This window comes from Cryptomeria japonica, chromosome 7 (assembly GCF_030272615.1).
Source record: "Cryptomeria japonica chromosome 7, Sugi_1.0, whole genome shotgun sequence".
Lineage (NCBI taxonomy): Eukaryota > Viridiplantae > Streptophyta > Pinopsida > Cupressales > Cupressaceae > Cryptomeria > Cryptomeria japonica.
Genome location: NC_081411.1, coordinates 444321881 through 444345017, shown reverse-complemented (window position 1 = coordinate 444345017; position 23137 = coordinate 444321881).

Genomic DNA, 23137 nt, shown 5'->3' with positions numbered 1-23137 from the left:
GAGGGTGGACAGAGTGTTGATGGTGGGAAGACTAGCTCAGGTCCTTGCACTCGAACCAGGAGCCAGAGCCAGGCCCAGGGAACCTCCAGATTCATCATGGAGGATTTGGAGAAAATTAATAAGAGTATTATTCAGAAAAATACTGAATTGGTGCACTCTCTTAGTTGAGTGCTTTGCCTTGTTTTTTGGATCTGTTGTTGTGGGTTTTTGGCTTACGATCTATGTGGGGTTTGTCCCCTGTTTTGCTTAGTTTTATTGTCTGGTTGACTGCTGGCCTTGGTCTGTAATACTTTGGGTTTTAGATCCCTATAAAACCTGTTTATCTTTATAAAAAACAACATGATAAATTATTATTGAATTTTGAATAATAACGAACTAAGAAGATACTATATAACAAAAAATATTCTTACTTGTTTTTTTTTTATCTGTAGAATCCTCATATTTTCACATTCGTAAGAGCCGCCTTCATCTGGAGGATAACCCAATGACCCATCTCCACAACTGAAAAAAAAAATTAAGTGTAAGAAAAATTCAATAATGAAAAAAATGTGCTAATTCAAATTTTCAAAATTTATGTTAAGAGATGTACTATAATGACATCAATGAGTCTCATTTCATGACCATGGAAATATATATAAAGACTTCTTAGTTAAAGTTTGATACTCATTTACTCTAGGGTTTTTATCCTCTTGATTATTCCAAAAATACATGGTTGCACCCAGTCAAATAAACATAAATTATGGGTTATGAAAATTGGATGATAAGTCTAAAAGAAGGTGTGAGACTCAACTATATAAAATAGATTAAAATAACACATATAATTAATGGATTATGCAATATACTCTTATAATAACTATGTACAAATAACCTAAGAAAACAACATTATATGTAAGAACTAATTAAAGAATGTCTTCCTTAAGAAATTTGTTATTTCTCAATTTGACTAATAAAGCATTGTTTTGGTAAGAGACATTAAATCAGAATCATCTAAGAGTGTTCAATCCTATAACACTTAGTTGAAGAGATTAGTGTCTAAGATGCAACATGTTAGATGTTAGAAATTACATCATGTACAATGATTGACTTGAGGATTATCAACCTAATTTTGAAGGCCCTTTTTACACAAAGTTATACTAGATAATGTAAGGCATTATACGTTACATCATGCATGGAAGTAGTTGAGGGATTTTATATAGGCCCGTGAGCCTCTTTTTGGAGGCCTAGATTGCAATCATCACACTACAATTACATAATTTGTCTACTTTCTTTCTTCAAAATGTTTCTAATTATAAGAATCCTTTTTACAAATCTAACATAGAATAAAAGTTACGAATTATTGGAAAAAATATTAAAATAAAACTAGATACCTAAACTTCTTTAGATTACAAGATGTATCTCTTTTGATATTTATAATTTTTTTTGAAGTTTAAAAGAAATAATTTTTGTAATGTAATCTTAAAGAGTATTTAACTAGATACTATTAAGGGTGGACATGAAAATTTAATGGTCTACATGTTTATCTATGGATTTTTTTTTCAAGTAAGTTAAATATTGGTTTAAGTTAATATTGCTCTTTGGTTGATTTGTTGCATTGATTTTAGTTGGTTTTCCAAATATTTTTTGCTTCTTTTTCTTTAACATATTTTCTATCCATAGATCTCTGTGAATTTTATATATTTTCTATTTTAATGTTTTTCTTAGAGATAAAGTGTGTTTTATGTGATGAGTTTTTTTCTTTCTTTTCATTTAGTGCCTTCATACTTACATTATCTCTTCACCATTTTTTAACTTAATGCTTTGCAATTAGCGAAATTAATGTATGACATCAATTATTTTGAAACTTTAACATCTTTACAATAATAGAAAAGGTAGACACATATAAAACTATGTAAGTAGTACACCTCAACACAAAGATTTACATGAGAAAACCATCTTAAGATAAAAAATCCATAGTCCAAAAGTAGAACCACTTGTACTATTCAATAGCAATGACAATTAAAACATGATATAGGTTATGTCTATTGCAAGAGTGTTCTCAACAAAGAATTCCAAAATGATTTTAGTAGGATAATTGTACTTACAAATTAACCCATACAAAAGAAATTTCTAAGCACTAATAAATGGGAAAGCTACAAATTGGAAACGATAAATGTTTGAAGAAAACCATTTGTAAAACCATAAAAGCTACATGATGTCCAAAATCATAGGCCCAAATTATAACACCCCTCTACTCTTGGTCCTCGTGGCTATTTTAGCATATTCCTTATAGCCTTACATTCTCTCTCTCTCTCTCTCTCTCTCTCTCTCTCTCTCTCTCTCTCTCTCTCTCTCTCTCTCTCTCTCTCTCTCTCTCACACACACACACACACACACACACACACACACACACACACACACACACACACACACAAATATAACCTCTCTATTACATGTTCTTACATTCAACATAAGAATCTAACATATGTAACCCCTGACATGATGACCTTAGACACATTAAAAGATCCCAAGACATGGCTAAAGGATGCCACTTCAACATGGGATGTATACCTCCTCATGTGAGGATAAAATACACTAATATGAATTGGACACTCACCTCCAAATAGGATGCCAAGTATTTTTTACGAATGGAAACAACACAAATGACAAAATAGTGAATGCATTCACAAGTATTAAAATTTAACATTAGGAATGCAATGTTGAGACACTTTTTCCTAATACCATCCCACTTGTTAAACACATTTCAAAACTAAAGGGAAAATTTACCAACTTTAAAATTTGATTTTTAGGGGCCATGATACTCATAGGCTCACCTAAACTTATCTTTCCTCATGGGCTCAATTTTTTTTATTTCAACATTCTTAATTGTATTAAACTTCTCCAACATCACCCTCGCATCCTCTAACATGTAAAGAATAAAATGGTACTAGAAATTGGTGTGCATTTTTGTAGTGTCCCTCCCTGATTCATCTTATCATTTATGTGCTGGTAGACTTGTTTAGACTCTTATATGACATTTTGATCAGTACTTATGATTCCACTTATATTTCAAATGCTTATTGATGATGATAGACACTCTATACTGACATTTGATATATGGTGATTTATATGGATGATGATATATCCTGGTTTATTCTGATGGATGTACTTATATTTGATGATTTATATGTACTCGTTATTCATGATGCATGATATTGCTTATGAGTTTATGATGGCATCTTGACAATATTAACCCTATTTCATGAATAAATTGGATGATATGATGATGTGATTGTCATGTTTTTGTTACTACCATATTCGTGATAGAGACGATGTCATACCACTCATTATAAGCATGTTATGATGCCGTGATTCTCTTCACTTGTCTAATTATTTATGATATATGCAATTATATATGTTGTCTTGTGATCTTGGTGGTGCATGATTGTAGGTACTAGACATCGACTCCACCTGGTCTCACAGGTCTGAGCATGTCTTATCCCAATGGCAAGTTGATATGAGATGACTTGAGTTTCTTCTACACACTCTAGGTCTAAGTTGATATCCTTGTCAGTCTAGTGTCTCATCATGTTAGCTTCTTGAGATGTGTTGTTCGACCCTTTGTCGGGTTGCCTTGTGGTGCTATGGTTATTTAATGAATTAATTTATAATTGATTCATATAATTTATTAATATTTAAATTAATTTAATGTATATTTTGATATTTAATCATTATTGAGTAATTTATTGTTGAGTATTAATGTTATTTTAATTAATGTTTATTAAGCTTTGATTTATTTGGTTTAATATTATTTATTATTTATTGTTTAATTATTTTATTATTGGGCTTTTATATTTTTTGGTGCCCATGGTTTATTTTATTATTAGTTGAGAGATTGGGGTAAGTAAATAATATTATTGTATTAATATTTACCTCGATATATGGCATGGTAGGTAAGAAATATATTTTATAGAACATTTTGATTGGTCGACATATTCTATGGTTTTTGAATGAATTTCTATTTATTGAGTTTTCTAAGCATTTGCTCGGGTTGGTTTCCGAGAGAAATTTTTATTTGCTGAAGACTTTGGATTTGGATCTTGAGCATGGATTGGGATTGTGTTTGTGCTTCTTCAGGTTGGTTGTCTTACCATAACTTCTATATTTCCATGTTGGAGGTTTATCCCTCTTGTATTTCGATTATGAAAGACTTTTTGCTCTATGACTGTGAGAGAGATTGCTTGCCGGCCAGGGAAAAATTGATAGTATTGTATAAATGTTTATATAGATTCATTCATAAATATTTTAGGAAGGCTATAGTGTGCCATGGAATTAATTTAATGGTGTTTGTTGTGTATTTTTTTAATGTATCTTCCCTATATCTTGTCGTAAATGGCCCATAAACTCATTCTCTGCATCTGACATGATTATTCTTGGCCCTCTTGGTTGTGTAGTTTTGAGAAGTATTGTAGTTGTGATGTGGTTGTCTTGACGTATTTCCTTGATGTCCACATGTCTGGAGAGTTTTGTTTGTTGTCCGTTGCAAATGGATTTTACCGAGCTATGTTGAGGGTCCGTTTGTGGCATTATGAGAAGTGATCTTATGTACTGAGTTAATTATTGATATTTCAACTAGTTCCTTGGTTTATTATTGGCATTGTGTTCCTATTTGAGTTGATTTCAGTGTGTCTGGTGGTCTTATCGATTTAGTGGACTCGATCACAATCTTTATTTTTCCATTTCCTAAGTTATATGCACTAATCTTATTGTTGAATGTGTTGTTGAATGTGAAGGCGCTATTATATTTGATATATGCGCTATTCCTTGGTGTTTTTGCACTACCCAATCTAGGAAATGTGTTAGTCTGAGATGCGAACGCATTATTATTTGTGTTGGGAGCACTATCCAGATGGGCATATGTGTTGTTCTGATTCTTGAATGTGTTGTAGGGTGTTTTAAAGGTGCTAAATTGTCTTTCATATGCACTTAATTGTTTCACAAATGCGCTATAATGGTTTATATATTCGGTATTCTTATTTGTAAAAGTGTTGTACTAAATTATGAATGCGCTATTCTACCTTGTTTTCTATATCTTGGTTATTTTAGGCTTTTTGAGTCAGTTTTGAGCTTTCTATTTTGGTATTTTTGTCAATCCAGAGGCTGAGTTTGTGTGTTCTAAGTGTCCTATGGTGATCCAGGATTAAGTTATTGATTGAAATTGATTCTTTGCACTATTATATGTTAAGCAAGATTGTTGATACCTTGTTGTTACATTTGGGCCCATAGGATACATTTGATATTTGTGGATTTTGGATGCTATGTGATTTATGTGGCCTATGTGGTTGAGATAATGGTATTGTTATGTATTTATTTGATGATTATCATTGTGAATGGAAACCTTGGCTATCCGAGTTGTGTTTTGAGAGCTCTTGTTCTTGTTTATGAGTATTTTGTAACCCTAAGGCCTAAGAGCATGATTATGGAGAGTGGGCTTCCATGAGTCTGTCAAGGTCTTGAGGAATGGAATGCTAGGATTCCTTGTGTTAGGAGACGAGTCTAGACCTTTGGGATAGCTCATTGGAAGTTTATTGCTAATCAAGTGATAATCTAATAAATTAATCTTAGGAGGGATGAGTAGTAGTAATTCATCTAATAAGATAAGTAATATGTTGGTGGTACCCCTCTCATGGCCTAGAGTGCTTGTATAGACTCAAGATGAGGCATGGGAAGATCTATTAACTAGATAAACTAAACTCCCTTGATTTCCTCAAAGGTTGAGATGGTTCCACATGTGTATCACAAATTTCGGGACTGAGTTTTAGGATATCGTTTATTGTTGGTGATAGCATGTGATTGTTAGGTCCCGGAGACAACTGAGAGGGGGGGGGGGGAGTGAATCAGTTGTCTAATCAATTCAAATAAAAAACCACTTAACCAACTTAATGCTTAATACCGGTAAACTAGTTAAGTATTTCGGTAGACAGTGTTAACAGTAAATTGCTATACCAGTAAAGATTAATGCATGAAACATAAACATAAAGTCATCCACAACACATAACACCAATATTTGTACGTGGAAACCCTGTAAGGGGAAAAAACATGGTGGGAAACCTTACCCACAATCAAATGATACTACTGCAGATAGTAAGTGTACATAAATGGGGTCTGCACATGCAGAAAGGCCAACAACCTAGAGCTCACTGCTCAATCACAAAATGGGAGTCACACTGACTATAGTTGGATGGCTAAATCAATAAGAATGTATTGCACAAAATAGCATCTTAATATGTTGGATTCAGTACCGGTGTAATGCTGATATGCTTTCACAAAAACCTAGCTTCACTTTCAAATGATGTCTTCATGTATACCTCTGCTTAATTTCGTATATACCTTCACACAATCCTTTTTTGCATTCCACATTCGATCTTACAAATAAGATCTTTCATTTATACCATAACCTAAGACCAATTTTAGTAGGTCGGTTCTACAAGATATTACAATAAAAACATTTTATAAACAATATAATATCCGATGCAATAATCGATTGAACATGTCGGCTTAATGCATTTACAACAATAATAAATCATCTCCATAGCATGCCATGCTGATCTGGAAAAGATAAACCTGCCAGTGTAACCCTAGGTAACCCTGGACCTATTTGCCGGTAAAAGCAAATATGTGAATATGAATATACCAATGATTAATTCTTCAAAACAAAGTGTCCACATGATGTCTTCAACATTACCAAGTGTCTTCCATATCATTCCAAGTGTCGGTGATCATTATATCCTACCGATGAACATTATATCCTGTCGGTGAACCATATACCAGTAACTGTGCAATAGTTACTTGCTTGCCGGTGAATGCTGTTGGATCTCCAAAGTGCTAGTGTTTTAGTAGGTGTTGACATCAATGACAAAACCATACCAAAATACCAACAATCTCCCCCTTTGGCATTGATGGCAACACAAGATGGAAAAACCATCAAAGTGCCTAAACAGAAATGCCAACAATCAACAATCTCTCCTAAACAACAATCTCTCCCCCTGGGAGCAACATGTGTTTATCCAAGGATTTTCAATACCAATCTCTCCTTAAAAGATAATGTGTTTTTTCATAGATATCTCTCCCCCTTTGACATCAAATGCCAAAGTTATAATAAAACCAAGTTCATATACAAAATACCAATCAATTCAATATACCAACTACTCCCCTTGAGAAGTAGCTTCCTCATCAGAGACCGGAGTAAAAGATTTGTCTTTCAATTCTGCCGGTTGATGACAATCATCAATTGTCTAAGTCTCTACCGGTGGTGGTATGACTCCAATCTGATCTCTAAGATATTCAAAGGTCTCCTTAGGCAAAGGTTTTGTGAAAATATCTGCAAGTTGTTCTTTACCATTCACATAAACCAACTTTATCTCTTTTTCTTCAACTTTTTCCCTTAGAAAATTCAGTTTGATAGATACATGTTTTGTTTTAGAATGTAATACCGGATTCTTAGATATATCAATTGTTGCAGTGTTATCACAATATATAGTAATAGGTTCCTTGCATTTTACCTTTATGTCTTTCAACATTTGCTTAAGCCATAGTACCTGTGTATAGTTAGTTGCTGCTGCAACATATTCTGATTCTACTATTAATAAAGATGTACAACTTTGTTTCTTACTCAACCAAGAAACTAATCTCTTTCCAAGAAAGAATGCTCCTCCAGTGGTACTTTTCCTATCATCCACATCTCCTGCCCAATTTGCATCTGTGTATGCACATAGATCAAAATTTTCATCTCTAGGATACCATAATCCAAGATTTGCAGTGCCTTGTAAGTACCGGAAAATCCTTTTTACTGTTGATTCATGATTTTCCTTAGGATTACTTTGAAATATAGAAACAATACGTACTCCATTCATAATATCAGGTCTGGTTTGTGTCAAATACAGTAAACCTCCTATCATAGATTTGTATCTAGTTGGATTAACAGGTGTAGATTCATCCCTTTGAGATAATTTATCATTTGTAGTCATAGGTGTGCTTACCGGTTTAGAGTTCTCCATCCCAAATTTATTTAGTAGCTCTTTTAGGTACTTGGATTGACTCAAAAATATACCTTTGTCAGTCTGTGAAATCTGCAATCCTAAAAAGAATTTTATTTCTCCAATCATAGACATTTCAAATTCTTGTTGCATTTTAATAGAAAATTCCTTACATAATCCATCTTCTCCTCCAAAGATTATATCATCAACGAATACTTCTATAATCAAGATGTCATCATTGTTGTCTGCATTTCCTTTAGTAAAACCAATCTTTAAAAGATACTTATCCAACCTTGCACACCAAGCTCTTGGGGCTTGTTTCAATCCATACAGAGCTTTTCTTAACCTGCAAACCATATCATTGTCATCTGTCAAAGAAAATCCATCATGTTGTTCAATATAGACTTCCTCTTCAAGATCTCCATTCAAGAATGCACATTTAATATCCATTTGATAAACTTTGTAGTCCTTGTGAGCTACAAAGGCCAAGAATAATCTAACTGCCTCAATTCTAGCTATCAGTGCAAAGGTTTCATTGTAATCAACTCCTTTCTGAGAATATCCCTTACACACTAATCTTGCTTTATTTCTGACAACCTTACCATCTTCACTAAGTTTGTTTCTAAATACCCATTTGGTTCCAATTACATTTTTATCTTTACGCTAGGGAACTAATGTTCAAGTATTATTTTTCTCAATTTGTCCTAATTCTTCTTCCATAGCTTTAATCCAAAATTTATCTTGACATGCCTCATTAACAGATGATGGTTCAATTTGAGAAATAAGACATACCTCTTCATTTGCCAATCTTCCTCTTGTCATAACTCCTTTAAATTTGTTTCCAATTATCTGATCTTCAGAATGATTCAATCTTACATACTGGGGTGTCTTAGTTTGTTGTTGTTCTTCAATTACTGTGGAATCCTCTGATGGTACCGAGGTAACTGGATCTTCATTCTGTATCGGTGGATTTAGTGTAGGTTCATTTGTCACAATTTCTATTGCCAGTTCAGAGTCTATATACCTTGAAGTTCCTCTGAATTGTTCATCAATCTTTACATTTGTACTCTCAACAATTTTCTGCAATCTCTTGTTAGAACATCTATATGCCTTGCTCTTAGATGAATAACCAAGAAATATTCCTTCATCACTTCTAGGATCAAATTTGTCAATATAATCATCTCTTCTAATATAACATTTACTTCCAAAAATTCTAAAATACTTAAGAGTAGGAGTATTACCAAACCATAGTTCATGAGGGGTCTTACTGGTTTCACCTTTGATGTGAACTTTCTTGAATGTATAGACGGCTATGCTGACTACTTCTCTCCAATACACATGTGGTAAATTTGCTTCAGATAACATACTTCTTGCTGCATCCAAGACAGTTTTGTTTTTCCTTTCAACAACTCCATTCTGCTGTGGTGTCTGAGGTGCTGATAGCTATCTTCTGATTCCATTCACTTCACAGAATGTATGAAAGTCCTTAGATGTGAATTCTCCTCCTTGATCTGATCTTAAACATTTGATTTTCTTATCGGTTTCATTTTCAACCATTTCTTTAAACAGTTTGAACTTTCCGAGTGCTTCTGATTTTTCTTTGAAAAAAGTAACCCAACACATTCTAGAATAATCATCAATAATTAGCATGAAATATCTATCACCTTGTAAGCTTTTAGTTCTAGCTGGACCACATAAATCAGTGTGAATCAAATCAAGAGCATTATTGGATTTTTCTGGAATACTTTTGAAACTAGCTCTAACTTGTTTTCCAAATTGACATTCCTTACAAATTGTATTCTGAGGTTTCACAATTTTAGGTAGATCTCTAACTGCCTTAGAAGTACTGATCTTCACCATGCAATCAGAGTTTACATGACATAGTCTCTTATGCCATAACCAACTTTCATCTATATGTGCAATCAAGCATGCCTTTTCACTATTATTCAAATGAAAGATATTACCTCTAGTCTAATTACCGGTTGCAATCTCCAAACCAGTTCTATTCATGATTTTGCATTTTCCATTTTTAAATTGTAACTGAAATCCCTTCTCAACCAATTGACCAACACTTAAAAGATTATGCTTTACTCCTTCAACATAGTAGACATTGTTAGTGTTATACTTACCATCAAGAGATATTGAACCTTTACCTTTGATTGAACAGGCTTTGTCATCTCCAAATCTTACTAAACCTCCATTGTATTCTTGAAAGTTCAAGAATTTACCTTTGTCTCCTGTCATATGATGTGAGCATCCTGAGTCAATGATCCATTCATCCTTTACTTCAACTTTAGCTGATAGGGCTTTTTCTACCGGTTGAGCAGTAGGTGCTGGTTGATCTTCTATTATAGCAACAAAAACCCATCCATTGTCTATTGGATCCTCATCAGAATCATCAGTCACACCTTCATCAACAATGTAACAAGATTTGTCTTTGTTCTTCTTAAATCTGTATCTCTGGTATTCAGGATTAGGCTTGTATGTTCTTCTAGCTTCTTCTCTTAGTCTAGCATGTCTATCAGGGCATCTCGAAGCCATATGACCAATCTTATTGCAGTTAAAACATTTAAAGGGTGCTTTACCTTCATACTTACTTCCAACTGGACCTTTTGGCATTTTCCTTGCAAATAGTGCTTCAAGTTCTTCAAGCTCTTCATTCTCCTTCCTAGTTTCTTCAAGTTCTCTTGCATAAGAGGCTTTCCAATCCAATTTGTCAAATGATGGAGTAGATGATGTTGATGCTTTAAAGGCCAAGTCTATCTTTATAGTAGCAATAGGACCAAATTCCTCAATTTCAAAAGCTGAAAGTTTTCCAATCAATGTATACCTAGTTACTTATGTATTAGGCATTGTTCTCAACTCATTTATAGAAGTAACCTTCATTCTATATGTTAGTGGAAATCCTCTTAAGATTTTTGAAACAATTTCATCCTCACTCAAGGTTCCTCCACAATTTCATTTACTCTTTCCATAAAAGCAGAAATCCTTTCATCTTCTTCCATTTTCAGATGTTCATACCTGACTCGGAAGCTTTCAAGTTTTGCAATTTTGACTGTGGAATCTCCTTCATCCAGTGTTTCCAAATGATCCCAAATAGCTTTAGCAGTAGACCTATCTGATAATCCCATGATTTGTTGATCTGATAATGCGCTCAAAAGTGCTTCTCTTGCTTTGCAATCATTCTCCTCATCTTTAGCTAAGGTAGTTGGAGCAGTCTGACCAGCTACAACAGTAGTATAACCATTCTTTGTAGCTTCCCATATGTCTTTACCAATGCAATTTAGATGTGTCTCCATTCTGATCTTCCATATCCCATAGTTGGTTCGACCAAGTTTAGGACTGTCCTTCCTGAAATAATTAGTAGTCATTGGATCTCCTCAAGTTGTTAAACTTCTGCAAAAAGAGGACTAGGCTTTGATACCAATTGTTAGGTCCCGGAGACAACTGAGAGGTGGGGGGGGGGGGGGGGGTGAATCAGTTGTCTAATAAATTCAAATAAAAAACCACTTAACCAACTTAATGCTTAATACCGGTAAACTAGTTAAGTATGCCGGTAGACAGTGTTAACAGTAAATTGCTATACCGGTAAAGACTAATGCATGAAACATAAACATAAAGTCATCCACAACACATAACAGAAATATTTGTATGTGGAAACCCTGTAAGGGGAAAAACCACAGTGGGAAACCTTACCCACAATCAGATGATACTACTGCAGATAGTAAGTGTACATAAATGGGGTCCGCACATGCAGAAAGGCCAACAGCCTAGAGCTCACTGCTCAATCACAAAATGGGAGTCATACTGACTACAATTGGATGGTTAAATCCAATAAGAATGTACTGCACAAAATAACATCTTAATATGCTGGATTCAGTACCAGTGTAATGCTGATATGCTTTCACAAAAACCTAGCTTCACCTTCAAATGATGTCTTCATGTATACCTCTGGTTAATTTCGTATATACCTTCACACAATCCTTTTTCGCATTCCACATTGGATCTTACAAATAAGATCTTTCATTTATACCATAACCTAAGACCAATTTTAGTAGGTCGGCTCTACAAGATATTACAATAAAAATATTTTATAAACAATATAATATCTGATGCAATAACCGATTGAACATGTCGGCTTAATGCATTTACAACAATAATAAATCATCTCCATCGCATGCCATGCTGATCTGGAAAAGATAAACCTGTCGGTGTAGCCCTAGGTAACCCTAGACCTATTTGCTGGTAAAAGCAAATATGTGAATATGAATATACCAATGATTAATTCTTCAAAACAAAGTGTCCACATGATGTCTTTGACATTACCAAGTGTCTTTCATATCATTCCAAGTGCTGATGATGATTATATCCTATCGGTGAACATTATATCCTTCCGGTGAACCATATACCAGTAACTATGCAATAGTTACTTGCTTGCCGGTGAATGTTGCTGGATCTCCAAAGTGCTAGTTTTTTAGTAGGTGTTGAAATCAATGACAAAACCATACCAAAATACCAATAGTGATGACATTCTTCCCTACATGTAGATCCTAGTTCCTTATGCATTGGTTGTTGGTTAGCCTCTGGTGGTTTTGTGGTTTTTGACTTAGCCTTGTGATGAGATTTGACTTATTGTATATGTGGTTGGTTTTCAGTTGTGGAGTTATGATGTAGAGGTCTCTTTGGTTGTTAGGTGTCAGCCTAGGTCTAGAGTGTGTGTGGGACCTTGTGTCATCTCCCAGCACGGGGGCTGGTTCCTTTGGTTCCACATGGTCGGGTGGTTTGATGCCTTCTTCCATTGGGATGTTCTTCATTGGATGCTCTTGTGCGTGGATGTGGATCCTTATCTTTTCAGCTTATGGATGGATTCTTGTAGCAGATTGATGTAATATGATTCATGTGGTATTTGTAATAGTAGGATTTATGAGATGGATGTATTTGTATAAAGAGAACTATGTATCTTGATGTAATGAGATCTTGTATTCATACATAATAGAAAAGAATGCATTAGGTTGTGATCATGACTTTTTAAATAGGATATGATGTGGTAATCATCATTGTAATTCTTAATGTATCTTAGATATTGAAAATTAATGGAAAAGAGGAATTGGATTAATGGTTGAATAAGTTGTCATTAGATAAGTCTTAAATGGGAATTGAGTTTATGCTTTTAGTAGGAAAAGAAGTTATCCTTTATAATACTTATCTCTTGGAATGGTTATGTATTTATTGTTATGTGAATGCCTATTGCTATTAAGGAAGTGGATTAGCTATGTTGTAGGTTGAGTTAGTAATGAAATAATGATGGTATGGTGATGAATAAATAAAATGGGAATTAGAAACATTTGGATTTGGTGCTCTTAAAATGGATCTAAAGAGATTAATGGTAATTGGATAATGATAGGTTGTACTCTTGATAGTTTTAGTAAATGAATGGTCCTTTATGTATTATAGGGAGTGAATGATAGAAAGAAATGATAAAATGGATTTGTATCATGGTAGTGAATATGATGTTATGTTCTTAGTCTTATATTAAGTAATGGCATTGAGATCATACCCTAGGGAAGGATAATTGATGAGTTGTATTTATTTTCTCTCGTATATAGTTGTTCTTATAATTATGCTTAAGATGATTATATGTATTTTTATAAATGGTGGTTAAATGCATTTGAGTATTTAGTTATGTATCTACATTAGATGATGTTTTAATTTTATTTTATTTTATCTCTATTTGAATATTAGATGGTTAATTTCTCTAGGGTATTTTGCCGGGCATTACAATTTTCCTCACATGAAAGGTTTGGTTCTTTAATATACATACCACTTTGACTACATAGAATTGTAAGAGTTCCTATATCTATGCCATCATTTGAAGATAATCTCTTAATCTAGATGTCTTTTTATAACAACAAGTAACTTCTAGCTACTCCACCTATGTAGTTAAAAAAGTGAGTACAAAATACTTCTTAATTGAATCCAAGTAATAACCCACTAAACATAATTAAAATATATATGGAAACTAATGGATCTCATGTTGTCAACTTATCTAACCTAATTTAAGTCTACAAATAAACAAATAATCATTGAGTGTTGGTCCTTTGTAGAATAACCATGAAACAATAAAGAACTAAAGTTGTGACAAAGGCTTCACTATCAACCTCGGAGAAATTGTTAGACTCATCATTTGAATACTTATTTTTTCTTCCTTCTCCTCATTATAGTCTCTTTGAAAATAACTACACTTGCCACTATACCAATATTTTTCTTGGACTTACAAAGAGATTTGGTTCTCCCACAAGATTTAGATCTAGACTTATCTTGCTTCTTGTCCTTCTTACCTCTTTATTTCTATGTACCGTGAATAGCTACCACCTCCTTGATTGATTTAGAAGTTTATCTACACATCTGTTCAAAAATAAATTATGTTACTACCTCATCCACTTTGATTTTAGAGGTATTATACCCAACATGTTAGGATAGGTATTGTATACATGCATCATAATGTTTATAATGTATTATTTTATGATTATCTGTATTGCACCTAGGGGAACCTAGATGGACATGCATCACTAGGAGTTAACATTCTTGGGCCACTTTATGTGTTGTATTGTAATATTAAAAATATATTTAATGTGGGTGTCACTTTGAGATATTATATTATATTTATTTAATATTGGGTAAACATAATCAATAAAGTAAAAACTTAGTACCCGATATTAAATTAGGGGTCAGTGGTATTGTGTTCACATGATTTTACTTTACCACTTGGTTGTATTTGTGTGAGCTTGATTCTATAAAGGGAAGTATGGTTGGCTGGTGGTTTGGGTTGTCATTTTTTTGATTCCTTTGGAGGATTTCACATGTGAAGCATGGCATGGGATGTGTGGAAATATGCTTGGACACATGGAGAATACATGGAGGGCTTAATGTTTTAGGAGTATTCATTGTAACTTTGTAAGTTCTTTGTATTGCTTTATGGCTGAAAAATATATAGAGTATGAATGCTTTTGAAGGTTGGGTTTTTCCCCCACAAGGGTTTTCCTAATTTTTATCTTATGTTATCTTTTGGCTTGCCTATTTGATCTCTACATAATGGTGATTTTGTAAGCTTTCATGCATGCTTTTCTCTCACAGGTTATGTAGAAAATGGATTAAATAACTAGGTATGAAGAATTTTTTCCTAACACAATGGTCATCACCAAGTGATCCCACGACTCTAGTGAAGATTGCAAAAATTTAGATAGTGGCCCTCCTTTGCCAAATTTACTCCAATGGAGTACAACAATATAACAAACACATTAAACTTATTTAGGTGTCCATCCATAGATACACTACCTTCCATTCTATGTGCTTACAAATTTATTAGAAACACATTGATAACTAGAGATTTATCTTGATACAAATCTTCCAATTCATTCCAAAGAAGTTTATAGTAGTGGTTCAATCATGAACATTCAAGAAAATTGAATCAACCAAATAGATACTAATAAGACCCTTTAATTTTTAATCTAACACGTCCTAATCTTCTTGTTACATTGTAGTAGGTTTTGTGTTGGGTATTGCAAGCCATAAATGCATATCTATGAACATATCTTATTCTATATTATCTTTATGATTTCTCGTTATCTTATAATAGTGACTTATCATAATGTTTTTGAATAATTCTTTTTTACTTTTTCACCAAAAAAATTGTAGTAAATTTGGGATTTTCTATAAGGAGGAATAACACATTTAAATAAGTTCTCCAAGGGAAAATATGAAGGTTTGATAGATTATGTTAATCTAATTATGATACCAAACAATGCCCCTTGCTTCAAAAGTGAAATAAATGCCTCTATATGGTGTAATATATGTGATGGTTTGTTGCATGCTATATTGGTTTACTTGGTCATATCCAAAATACATGAAGCATGCCAATTTGGCTTATGCTAGATATTTATGGACTAGTTAAGTAAGAAAACAATTGTAGTGCTAGAGTATAACCTAAATGTGGAGAAGGATAACATGAATAAAATGTATTTTGCAAGTTACAATCAAAAAGTGTATGATTGATTGAACTATAAATATGGTCTAAATTATGGAGGAATTAGAACATAATATGAAGGTGGATTATATAGTTCATCCAGGTGGATAAGTTTTTCCACCAAAACAATTGATAATGCTGCAACAGTTTTGGCCTTAGTTATTTACCTACCAAAATAGTGTTATGGTATTAGAACCCAGAACCTCTAATCTCCTAAATTGCCTCTTAACCATCCTTCCACATGATTTCTGTTGGTCTATATCTAGTACAGGTTTTATTTAAAGTAAATGTTTCCAGATATGGGGAAGTTGGGTGGTTTGAACCGCTGATCCACATCTCCCACATTTTCCTCTCCACTACTATGCAAGCGGATACTTTAGCATTTATGGTGACAGTTTGTTGTTTTATCAACATATGAGGAGTGATTCGAGCCCCCCAATATATACATTAAACTAAATTAAACAAACTCGACTATTAATAAATTTAAACCATCCTGATAAATATATTGTTAAGGCTTGAATTATAGGAGCCATGTATTTAAATGGGTTGGGATTTTTGAAAGATTATATGGTTTTTTTAAGGGTTTTTTTTAGAGATATGGTTTAAAATTGGGGGATATGAAAATATTATTGTTAACCCCATTTTAGAATATAAATTAGTATTTAAAGGGGGTGATTTTTGCAATGATGGACATGGAAGACTGGAGAATTGTGAGAGAAGTGTGAGGGAATTTATTTTGGAGATAATGTTTTTTGTGAAGCGAGAGGAAGCTATTGTGGAGTTTGGTACTTCACTCCTGCACTTCGAAAAGTGGTGTTGTGCGAATAGGAGTGGCTTTGTAACTCTTTGTAAATTCATTTTTAGAGCATAATTGGATCGGTCTCACCCAATTGGGAAGACCCAGAGACATAGTCACCTTGTGGCGAACTCTGTAATCAAATCCTATTGTTTGTGTCTCCTTTCTCTTTCTCTCTAAATTTTCTATTTCATCACTCTAATTTATTTGTAATTAAACCTTTATGTACATGCTAACTACAATTTGTTAAGCATTGTAACATTAGCATTTTTATGCAATCAGTCATAGATCCTTAATCAGATCAAGTGGTATCAGAGCTAGTTTGACTAGTATTGCAGATTTTGAATGCTGACAAGATCCAAGCTCCTGCAAGGCCAAGGTGAGCTTGAAGGCTACAATCCTGAAATCGGGAAATGAAGGACATTTCCAAAGAAGTTTGTGTCTGAAATAAAGGTACCTGAGGAGATCAGTGAGCAGGAATTTCGAAGAGCTTTCATGGCTTTGAGCGCGAAGATGGATTTCTCGTTCAACGAGCACAAAGAGAGAAAGGCACGTGAAGAAGGTTCGTCGAAGCAGGAAGATCATGAAGATAAGAAGGATAAACAACCACCTAGTGGTGAAGATCCTCCTTCCTCTCCTTCTCCTCCTTCTTCCCCTTCTTCTTCTCATTCTTCTGGAAATCCTTTTAAGGGTGTGTATAAGCCTAAAATTAAGTTGGGTGTTAAATTTGAACTGCCTAAATTGTTGTTTGTAACTAGGTCAATATATGGGTTCGGATTGCCTTAAGGCAACTTCCGAACCCATTTAGGACTGGGCCCTACCCTAAAGGGTAACGTGCCCCCAAGATTAAGCCCAGCCCTATGCTTCCACGCCATCCTAAAAACCCCACGCCACAATAACTATATTGGCACCAAAAGAAAAGGAGGCTGACTTGCATCAATAAAGGCTAAGACACATCTAAATAAAGATATCTTGAAAAGACAATTCAATCAAGCATTCAACGAATAAGCTCTGCATGAAAAGTGCGAATTTACACTAGGAGGGTGCGAACTTGTGCAAACTTGTCTAGACTTATGCGAACTTGTCCAAGAGGACAAAGGAAATCTTTGGTGCACACTTGAAGAGCTTACAAGTGCAGATCTGTCATACAAGAAGGGATCAGATCTGACAAGGAAGCTAAGTATTGTACTTGTGATATTAAGGGAGAATATATAATCTGACATGTGGGTCTTTAATGTTGGGTTTTTCCTCCTTGGAGGTTTTCCCTGGGTATTTGTGTGTGTCTCTTGTTTGCTTCCTTCATTTCTGAGTTTACTGAATTATGATTTACTAAAATGTTACAAATCTGATTAACAAACTAGGGCATAATTAAAGGACATAAATCTGATTACTAATCTAGGGCACAAAATTACATGGTATTAGAGCTAAGGTTATACTAACATTCAGATTTCAGTAAGCTTTTACTTTTGGTTATTGTTCATTTTTTGGATGTTCTAACTTATTTTCTATCACATCAAGAGTATTATCGAGGGTTTGCATATTTTCTAGGTTTTGTAATTACTTAAATTTCTTTGTGTCAAGTATTTTGGTCTAAACCCTAGATTGATATATATTTCATGATTCTTAAACCTTGATGTGATCTGATCCAATATTAAAGATGATTGAAGTTTTTTATTGAATGGTAGGTTTATTTTGCTACTAGACATGCAACACTCTATTATTGGACCTAGGTTTTGTTGCTAGGCATGAAATACCAATCTTCCCTTGTCCCATTGTTGTTGTTGTTTTGTGTTACTTGATGGCACAAAAAGTACCTCTTCCGATTGGTTGTGATCATTCCATCACCCTGACAAGGTATGTCTCTTATTGCTGGATGATTGGATCCATGTCTTCATAGGGCTTCTCTAGACAATGATATATCAATTCGTTTATACACTTATAAGAACAACATATCATTGTTAATTGGTTATGATGATGCTTTGATGCTCTGTCCTACATAGTAGAGGTTAGTATGTGTTGCAGTAAATAGCACATGTAGGAAGAGTGAAAGATGAATGATTCAATAAGACAGTGGCTTCCTCCTGTGATTAGCATTTAGGTTACTACAGGTTGAGGTAAGCATTCCACTTGTTAGTTTATTCTACTTCCATCAAAGCTAAATATAATTATTATCTTGTTCAGCTAAGTACGAAGATTCCATTCCATTTGATATTTATCAATTATATGTATGTGGTCAACTATATATTGTGATTGAGTCACTAAGGTTTATCAATTTCATTTGTTCAGATAACTTGGTTATGTAAATCGCTTGCCTAAAAATGACATTTGTTCTTTTGATCAGTATATAAGGTTCCTTTCAGGCATGGCTATTCAAATGTTGACTAGTTTGTACATCAGCCTCTCATTTAACTCTCATGGTCAAAGGTGAAGGGTAAGGTTGGCCTCTCAGCCTTCAGAGATTCTTGGGCTTGAATAGCTTAAGGATGCTGGAGGATTACCAGCCAATGAAAGAGATAAGATTTCTTTTATGATTATTTATATTTACTTTTAATTTGATTGTTCTCTTCAACTCAATATATTATTCAATTTTCAGAGGGAGCTTAAAATAGGTATGAAATCCTATACAAACCTTCAGCTCATCTCCTTACTGAAAAGATGACTAAAGATATGTCATAGGGACCTTTCACATAAAATGAAAATAAGGGAAATGAAAATTTAGTATATTCAGATTTATATGATGAGTGCTTTCTTTATTGATTCTTATATTTGATTGTCAAATGTTAAGGATTAAGAGGGAGTCCTATGATGATTACTTGGTATGAAAGAATTGACAATCATTTGACAAGCCTGGGGTTTTGTAAAGGTCTAACATTTTTCTCTAAAGTATTTGAAATGATAATATGGATGAGTGTACTCTAACTGATGTCAACAGTCTAAACATTGGATATAAGTTAGAAATTATGTCAAGGATCCAACAAAATTATTCTAAGTCAATAATACTCTTGATATCTTGAGACTTAGAATGATAGATTGTAAACTTATATGGAAACTAACTTGAAGAAGTTGAGGATGTCTGTAGCTAAATCTGATTTTGCATATTCATCTGAAGATAGGCAGTTGATTGGCAAGTGCTTCATGAACAAGGCTAAGCATGATTGTTGCTAAGCATGCCCCGAAATACTTTTCAAAACATAGATGATTGTGAGTTGAAGTTGTAATCACCTTAGAAGATTATCTCAGGTTCTGATTGAACAAAGAATGCTATAGATAAGGAAGACAGTTCAAGCATTTCCTTCAACTTGGATACTCTATGATCCATTGGGCCTACAATGAACAATCCTCAGTTGCATTGAGTACTGCTGAAGCTAATTCACTGTTGCAAGTGTTGCCTCAAGAGAAGCAATGTGGCTTCTCAAGATTCTTGTTAAAGTTGTTTTGATTTATTATCAAATTTGTATATAAATATCTGACAATTCAGTGTTTTATGGTAGGACAATCCCGTGTTGCAAATATTCTCACCAAATATTTTGAAGCTTGAGATAGACTTGGAGTTGTGAAGAACACCGCCTTGGTTGAGAGGGAGTCTCAACCTCAGTGATACATTGTGTTGTATCAAACCACCCTTTGCGGGCAATGTAAGGTGGTATTGTAATCTTCTCAGGGAGAAGAGTAATTGTTAACCATCCTCTGTGGGCAATGTAAGATGGTATTGTAATCTTCTCAGGGAGAAGAGTAATTGTTAACCATCCTCTACGAGCAATGTAAGATGGTAGAAAAGATCCTCTCCACCCTCTGCAGGAAATGTAAGGTGGATCCAGTCTATGCTTGTGTGCAAGATGGAAGATTATATTATGTAGTTCCATTGTATGCATGTGTGCAAGATGGAAGACTACAATATTCTGCATATGTTTATTCCATTCTTTGCTTGTGTGCAAGATGGAAGATTATGATGTTACATTCTTCTCTGGGAGAAGATTGAGGTAAATATATTGTGTTCTTCTGTGGGAGAAGATTAAGGAGGATACTTATGTGCAAAATGGAAATAAAGATGGTGTTGCAATCTTCTCTGAGAGAAGATTAAAATTGAATATTCTCCTTCATCCTTAGCAGACAATGAATGATGGATATCATGGAAAGAGTCCATGATGTGCATGAATATACTTATGTATGAATTCATGACTTGCAGGTGTGCATGTTAAAGTTTGGATTCATCCTCTATAGGGAATGCAAGATGGATACTATGGGCTATTATTATGTGATGTTATTACACGCTACTTATTGTGATCCTCTCTAAGGAGTATTGAAGTTGATAGCTAAGTTTGGATTACAAATTGAACATTGAATGTATTACTTAGGGTTGGGCACTAATCATGTAACTTGGTTGTAAGATTATTTTTCTCCCTAGTTAAGAGGGAGTTTTGATTCGGGACATGGTGCAAAGAGGCACCATTCATCTAAAGTACATTAGCACGGATGAATAGATTGTGGACATCCTTACCAAAGCTTTATCTAGAGTGAAGTTCGAATACTTCAAAGATAGACTTGGTATTGTGGAAAACAAAACCCTGATTGAGAGGGAGCTCCAATCTCAGTGACTCTATTTGCAGCACTTTGAATCATTCTTTGCTTGTGTGCAAGAATGAATTGTGTCCAATCCATGCTTGCGTACTATATAGATAATTGTAATTATGTAAAGCCCCACTTGTGTATTACACTTTCTATGATTGTGTGCTAGAACCATCCTATGCTTGTGTGCTAGGTGGAAGATGTAATTCTATGCTTGTGTGCTAGATCCATTCTATGCTTGTGTGCTAGATGGAACTCTAAAGGTTCAGATTATGTATTCTCTTCTTCCCTAGTTAAGAGGGAGTGTTTTTTGTAACTAGGTCAATATATGGGTTCGGATTACCTTAAGGCAACTTCCGAACCCATTTAGAACTGGGCCCTATCCTAAAGGGTAACATGCCCCCAAGATTAAGCCCAACCCTATGCTTGCACACCATCCTAAAAACCCCACGCCACAATAACTATATTGGCGCCAAAACGAAAGGAGGCCAACTTGCATAAATAAAGGCTAAGACACATATACATAAAGATATCTTGAAAAGACAATTCAATCAAGCATTCAACGAATTAGCTCTGCATGAAAAGTGTGAATTTACACTAGGAGGGTGCGAACTTGTGCAAACTTGTCTAGACTTATGCAAACTTGTCCAAGAGGAAAAAGGCAATCTTTGGTGCAGACTTGAAGAGCTTAGAAGTGCAGATCTGTCATACAAGAAGGGATCAAATCTGACAAGGAAGCTAAGTATTGTACTTGTGATATTAAGGGAGAATATATAATCTGACCTGTGGGTCTTTAATGTTGGGTTTTTCCTCCTTGGAGGTTTTCCCTGGGTATTTGTGTTTGTCTCTTGTTTACTTCCTTCATTTCTGAGTTTACTGAATTATGATTTACTAAAATGTTACAAATCTAATTAACAAACTAGGGCATAATTAAAGGACATAAATCTGATTAACAAACTAGTATGATGTTGCCATATCTTGAGAAGATTGATTAGAAGAGAATTAAGATGTCGGTAAATGACACAGAAAGAATGTGATGAATATGAGGAGGAATAAGATATTCAATGGGCAACTATTACCGAGTTAGACAATGATGAGATCATGATGTTTAGATTGTTTTGATATCCTACATATGTTGTTGATTGTAAGGTTAATACTATACTATGTCACCAAGCAAAGAACCTAGTCGGTAAACCCTAAGGAACCTAGTCGGTAAACCCTAAGGTTATCGATATCGGTTAATAAAGGTGGAATGTCTACTGAATAATGTTTAGTATTTACCGAGTTGCAACCGAGTTATGACAGTGCACATTGGATGGATAAAAGCATTATTTAATGAAGGACAATGAATAGCTAGAGATGTATAAATGATTGGTATGCCGTGCATGAAGTTTGTTAAGGATCTATGGCAAAGGAAAATTGGCAGGAAGATCTACAACGCAAATTGAACTGCAATAACCTTGTGCAAGTTCCAAGAAAGGAATGCAAGTCCCTAGGCAAGGTAAAACATTTTCAGATCGAAAGGATACATTGAAACTGGTCAAGTTTGAAGATCTGATGGCTAAGATTGATCATGGGAAATGTGATCAAGGAGATTAAGCGGTTAGCAATTGTTTATAAATAAGAAATTGTTCATAAACAATGTATGCGGGCAAGTGTAAGCACAGGGATGCTACATAGTGATTACCGAGCACAGAAGCTTGAAGACCTGTTTGAATAACAAAGTAGAGAGCCCAGCAG